The 6,897-nt window shown below is 49.7% G+C and overlaps 2 non-coding genes across 2 annotated transcripts; both read right to left on the bottom strand.

The window, feature by feature from the left end:
* Positions 1-223: 223 nt before the first annotated feature.
* LOC134545767 (5.8S ribosomal RNA) lies at positions 224-379 on the bottom strand. Its single transcript, XR_010078769.1, has one exon. It is a non-coding gene; the product is annotated as a 5.8S ribosomal RNA (ribosomal RNA).
* A 769-nt stretch (positions 380-1,148) lies between these two features.
* LOC134545768 (small subunit ribosomal RNA) lies at positions 1,149-3,137 on the bottom strand. The gene has a single exon (XR_010078770.1). It is a non-coding gene; the product is annotated as a small subunit ribosomal RNA (ribosomal RNA).
* Between the last annotated feature and the right edge of the window lie 3,760 nt (positions 3,138-6,897).

Genomic DNA, 6,897 nt, shown 5'->3' with positions numbered 1-6,897 from the left:
AATAACTTCACATCCTCTCTCAGTTTTAAAGAGACGCAGACTGGCATCCGCGAACTCTCACAATGAGCGGGAGACACACCGCACCTGCTGGTCAATTTTTGGCGCGGGCGAGACAATCCAGGGATGTCTACAAGCTCTGCCTCAGTAAACCAATGATGGCAGAAGTGTTTCCACACTCAGGAGATTCTTTTGAAAAGAACACTTCTTTGTTTTATAGAGAATTGGACCCTCAGACGGGTGTGGTCCGGGAATGGAATCCCATGGACCGCAATGTGCGTTCAAAATGTCGATGTTCATGTGTCCTGCAGTTCACACGACGACGCGCAGTTTGCAGCGCCCTTCATCGACCCACGAGCCAAGTGATCCACCGTTCAGGGTTGTCAGAATATTTTTTTCTCAGGCCTCGCGGTTTCCCGCAAGGCCTATCACATTGTTATCAAGACATCAATCCAGTAGTGCATTCTTTCACAACTTCATCTTATGGCTGTGACCTGCCCCGTAGAATATAATTCTCAGGGGGCCACGACCGACATGCACTACGCAGTAACCTGCCGCCCACAGGAAATCTGCGAGTTCTCACTACAGAAAAAAAAACCATTGGCAAGCACAGTCTTACAAACAAGGGTTGGCAAAGCTAGCATTTGCTCCCTCGTCGCCTAAGACCATGGTCAAGCCCCGTCACGATCTCCCGCAGACGGTTTGGTTCCTTCAGCAAGGATAATCCTTCTACCAGCTCATCACCAGTGGACTGACAACATTTCTCCGACACTCAGGCTTTCCCTTTATTGTCAATTTTTTGTTCCAGCCAGAAGTGCGTTATTTCACTTTTTTATTTTCTCATGGCTGTGACCTGCCCCGTAGAATATAATTCTCAGGGCGCCACGACCAACATCCATACATATTTTTTTTTGTGCCACCGATGATGCGAAGGCACAAGAAAAGATCCACATTGGACCACCAGGCCACACCCTTGTTCCTCGGTCCCTGGCAACCTAGCAGGGTCGCCTCCACTGCCTTAGAAATCCGCCTCGATTCCAATGTAAGGATTTCCAGGCAATGGAGAGTCGGGACCTATCGGGTCATAGGGCGCAAGGCCAGAGGCCACCTTCCGTTCAAATGTGATCCAGCCTCATTTTCTCCATGGCCGTTAATGATCCTTCCGCAGGTTCACCTACGGAAACCTTGTTACGACTTTTACTTCCTCTAAATGATCAAGTTTGGTCATCTTTCCAGCAACATCAGCGGCTCGCGAAGAGCCGTCGCGCACCGGTCTGAAGACCTCACTAAATCATTCAATCGGTAGTAGCGACGGGCGGTGTGTACAAAGGGCAGGGACGTAATCAACGCGAGCTTATGACTCGCGCTTACTGGGAATTCCTCGTTCATGGGGTACAATTGCAAGCCCCAATCCCTAGCACGAAGGAGGTTCAACGGGTTACCCGGCCCTTTCGGGCTAGGAGGACACGCTGATTCCTTCAGTGTAGCGCGCGTGCGGCCCAGAACATCTAAGGGCATCACAGACCTGTTATTGCTCAATCTCGTGCGGCTAGAAGCCGCCTGTCCCTCTAAGAAGATCATTTGTCGCCGGTAGCACGAAGGGATACCGGAAGCGACTAGTTAGCAGGCCAGAGTCTCGTTCGTTATCGGAATTAACCAGACAAATCGCTCCACCAACTAAGAACGGCCATGCACCACCACCCACCGAATCAAGAAAGAGCTCTCAATCTGTCAATCCTTCCGGTGTCCGGGCCTGGTGAGGTTTCCCGTGTTGAGTCAAATTAAGCCGCAGGCTCCACTCCTGGTGGTGCCCTTCCGTCAATTCCTTTAAGTTTCAGCTTTGCAACCATACTTCCCCCGGAACCCAAAAGCTTTGGTTTCCCGGAAGCTGCCCGCCGAGTCATCGGAGGAACTTCGGCGGATCGCTAGCTGGCATCGTTTATGGTTAGAACTAGGGCGGTATCTGATCGCCTTCGAACCTCTAACTTTCGTTCTTGATTAATGAAAACACACATGGCAAATGCTTTCGCTTAGGTTCGTCTTGCGACGATCCAAGAATTTCACCTCTAACGTCGCAATACGAATGCCCCCGTTTGTCCCTGTTAATCATTACCTCGGGTTCCGAAAACCAACAAAATAGAACCGAGGTCCTATTCCATTATTCCATGCACACAATATTCAGGCGAAACACTGCCTGCTTTGAGCACTCTAATTTGTTCAAAGTAAACGTGCCGGCCCACCTCGACACTCGGTGAAGAGCACCGCGGTAGGATTGCATCGGACCGCCGACGCGCGGGGCCCAAGCATGCACCCCGGGACGAAACACCCGCATCCAACCCGGCCTCCGCGAAGAGGTTACGAGAGGAGGGGCGAACGCCCGAGGGAAGGGGCTTGCCGCGGCCGACCGCATCCACCGGCAGGACGTCCGCACGGGCATGCCAGTTAGACACCGACGAACGGTGAACCGACAGCGTGGGACACAAGTCCAACTACGAGCTTTTTAACCGCAACAACTTTAATATACGCTATTGGAGCTGGAATTACCGCGGCTGCTGGCACCAGACTTGCCCTCCAATGGATACTCGTTAAAGGGTTTAAAGTGTTCTCATTCCGATTACGGGGCCTCGGATGAGTCCCGTATCGTTATTTTTCGTCACTACCTCCCCGTGCCGGGAGTGGGTAATTTGCGCGCCTGCTGCCTTCCTTGGATGTGGTAGCCGTTTCTCAGGCTCCCTCTCCGGAATCGAACCCTGATTCCCCGTTACCCGTTACAACCATGGTAGGCGCAGAACCTACCATCGACAGTTGATAAGGCAGACATTTGAAAGATGCGTCGCCGGTACGGAGACCGTGCGATCAGCACAAAGTTATCCAGAGTCACCAAAGCAAACGGACGCAGACGAGCCACGCCGATTGGTTTTGATCTAATAAAAGCATCCCTCCCATTTCTGGTCGGGACTCAGTTCAGCATGTATTAGCTCTAGAATTACCACAGTTATCCAAGTCATGTGGTACGATCTAAGGAACCATAACTGATTTAATGAGCCATTCGCGGTTTCACCTTATTTTGGCTTGCACTTAGACATGCATGGCTTAATCTTTGAGACAAGCATATGACTACTGGCAGGATCAACCAGGGAGCTGCTAGCAGCTTTTTTTTTCGTTCGGAGGAACCTCCCGGGTCCGCAGAGCACCGGGTCCGAATCTTATGATGTACATTTTTTTTTCCTTCTGTATCAACAAGTACGGGGGCGACTTCCCAATATCGACACCCGCTTTGCAATTGCAAAGTCTTTCCTTCCATCTCTAATTAATTTTCCTAGGGAGTAGGCGAGGCCAAACTTCCAAGGCTTTCACTGGCGAATATATCGCGCTCTTAGAAACTCGCATGGTACTTGGCGAGTGGATTTCAAATTATATGATCGGTGCCCACATTCGGGCGCGGCCCACTGCGGGAGCAGACCGTTGGCCCGTGGGCTCGCTGTGAACTAATTTGCCCACTGGTCCGAAAAGTATTCATTTCTAAACACCTTTGGCCAGGGCTGAAGACCGCGACTAACCCCTTTGAAACTTGTCTCTCAGGGAGCTGCGATCCATCAAACATTTCATTGTTAACAGAGGGGAACCATTACTTGGTTAAGACGATAGGACACGCGTTCCCCACCATTTCGCATCCAATCGAATTGCCGCACAAGAGCTCGTTACCTGAGAAAGGTATAGCATTGGCTCGCAGCTAGTGTATTGCAGTTCAGACAGATAGGCCACTTTAGATAGTTCTTAGTGTTCACAGTTATCACCAAGACTAGACCCATATGGATTTAATTCTTCAAGGAGCAGCGGTCCACCAATAAGAGAGATGAAGACATGTTTTCGGATGGCCACAACGCCCCCTCGCCACCCAAATGTGCATGTTTTAAGTGTACATTGGGAGTCGACGGAACATCGGGAGTCCGCTTGCTTTCTCCGGATCAGCTGCCACCCCCCTGATCTACCAGATAGACAAGAACATGTCTTCTCCACCAATCTCATCCACCGAAGCTCCGATCATGGCTTCTTCTACCTTTATACTGATATACCCCCACGGAGCAACATGCGGGCAAGGGAACTCTTGCTACCCTTCAGTAAAGCAGGTATCTCTTATAGATGGTGACTGCACCTTGGCCAGGATTGAAGACCGCGACTAACCCCTTTGAAACTTGTCTCTCAGGGAGCTGCGATCCATCAAACATTTCATTGTTAACAGAGGGGAACCATTACTTGGTTAAGACGATAGGACACGCGTTCCCCACCATTTCGCATCCAATCGAATTGCCGCACAAGAGCTCGTTACCTAAGAAAGGTATAGCATTGGCTCGCAGCTAGTGTATTGCAGTTCAGACAGATAGGCCACTTTAGATAGTTCTTAGTGTTCACAGTTATCACCAAGACTAGACCCATATGGAATTAATTCTTCAAGGAGCAGCGGTCCACCAATAAGAGAGATGAAGACATGTTTTCGGATGGCCACAACGCCCCCTCGCCACCCAAATGTGCATGTTTCAAGTGTACATTGGGAGTCGACGGAACATCGGGAGTCCGCTTGCTTTCTCCGGATCAGCTGCCACCCCCCTGATCTACCAGATAGACAAGAACATGTCTTCTCCGCCAATCTCATCCACCGAAGCTCCGATCATGGCTTCTTCTACCTTTATACTGATATACCCCCACGGAGCAACATGCGGGCAAGGGAACTCTTGCTACCCTTCAGTAAAGCAGGTATCTCTTATAGATGGTGACTGCACCTTGGCCAGGATTGAAGACCGCGACTAACCCCTTTGAAACTTGTCTCTCAGGGAGCTGCGATCCATCAAACATTTCATTGTTAACAGAGGGGAACCATTACTTGGTTAAGACGACCGGACACGCGTTCCCCACCATTTCGCATCCAATCGAATCGCCGCACAAGAGCTCGTTACCTGAGAAAGGTATAGCATTGGCTCGCAGCTTGTGTATTGCAGTTCAGACAGATAGGCCACTTTAGATAGTTCTTCGTGTTCACAGTTAAGACCACGGCTAGACCCATATGGAATTAATTCTTCAAGGAGCAGCGGTACACCAAGCATTTCATTGTGTACTAGAAAGCACCTCTACCATGTAACAAACATACGACCACCAAATTTCTGCTTACTTCCCCCAGCGGATAGTATTTGCTAGTATCATCCACAAAGTAAATCAATTTTTTCAATGTACCGCTTCTTGGGGGAACTGGGCATGAATCAATCAAGCATTTTGAGGTAGCATGTCCGCTTCACCGCGAGGTGCTCTGAATACCATTATACATTCTTTTTCATCATCCACTTTCAGACCACTACAAGACCCATACTGAATTAATTCCTCAAGGAGCTGCAGTCCACAAAACATTTTACTGTGTACTAGAGGGCACCTCCACCATGTAACAGAAAACATACAACCTTCTTAATTTAATTCTGCATTGTTTCCCAGACGATTTGTTAGCCATACAACAGTACCATCCACAGTAATTCACCTCTTTGAAATCCAATGCATTGTAGAGAAACTGAGGTGGTAGCATTCAAACCGTTCTGTAATGTTAATTCTGCTTCATAGAAAGGTGCTACAGGTTCCACAATAATTAATTGGATATTTTTGCAATATATATAGGGCGAGAAAACTCGGGGGGACTCCCTTTTCATTTATGTACATATTCTTTCCATATTGCAAATAATTCCAATTTTTCCCGATTGCATGTCCCCCTAATATACCCAAAATGGGCCTATCGATGGGTTCACAAAGGTACCCAAAATATGAGATTTTGACTGAAAGAGGCTGGCTAACTTCCGGGAACATGATCATAGGAAATAGGTCAAAATCCCGAATCGCAGTTGTTTACGAACAACCACGAACGGAGACTTAAAATAACCTATAAGGCTGGAATTCATGGGGCCTGTATAACAGGCATTTACACAGACTCTCGGGAGGGAGGGCTCTGTGGCCGGGAGAATTTTCTGGCTCCCCGCCCGAAACTTTTCAGAGTCCCTAATGCCTGCTTGAATGTGAATAAGCAGAGCCCGGTAGCTGATATTTTGCCGGGGTGTGGAGGCCCCGGTCGCCGCCAAATTCCTCTGGTCACAGCTTGTGTTAATACACATGTTAATTTTACATGCAAACCACCAATGACAATTTTCCTCGGCCGCGGAGGCCTCGGTCGCCGCCAGAATTTTCTGGTTCCCGCTCAATATATTGCAGAGTCCTGCAGGCCTGCTTCTGTAGGAATATGCAGAGCCCGGTAGCTGATATTTTGCCGGGGTGAGGAGGCCTCGGTCGCCGCCAAATTCCTCTCATCCCAGCTTGTGTTAATACACATGTTAATTTTACATGCAAAACCACCAATTACCATTTCCTCGGCCGCGGAGGCCTCGGTCGCCGGGAGATTTTCCTGGCTCCCCGCTCAATATACTGCACAGTCCCGCAGGCCTGTCTCCAGTGGAATACACACAGTCCGAGAGCCGAAAATTTGCCGGGGTGTGGAGGCCTCGGTCGCCAACAGATTGCCATAGGCTCTGGCTGCAATATTTACCGTGTATTTTTTCCCTCCAGAGACACCACTACACCCTATATAACCCAAAATGGGCCTTGACGCGTGTACACGCGGAGCCCGAGCGCCGAGAGTTCTCCCGGCCGCGGAGGCCTCGGTCGCCGGGAGAATTTCAACGGCCCCTGCTCGAAATTTTTCTAAGTCCAGAATGCCTGCTTCTCCCAGCCTGTGTTAATACACATGTTAATTTAACATGTAAAATCACCAAGGACCATTTCCTCGGCCGCGGAGGCCTCGGTCACCGCCAGAATTTTCTGGCTGCCCGCTCCCCATGGGTAGACGCGCTGCCCAAGCGCCGAGAGTTCTCC

The sequence above is a fragment of the Bacillus rossius genome, unplaced genomic scaffold (genome assembly GCF_032445375.1).
Source record: "Bacillus rossius redtenbacheri isolate Brsri unplaced genomic scaffold, Brsri_v3 Brsri_v3_scf866, whole genome shotgun sequence".
Lineage (NCBI taxonomy): Eukaryota > Metazoa > Arthropoda > Insecta > Phasmatodea > Bacillidae > Bacillus > Bacillus rossius.
The sequence above is the reverse complement of the archived record's forward strand: the minus strand, read 5'-3'. Positions and strand labels throughout refer to the sequence as shown.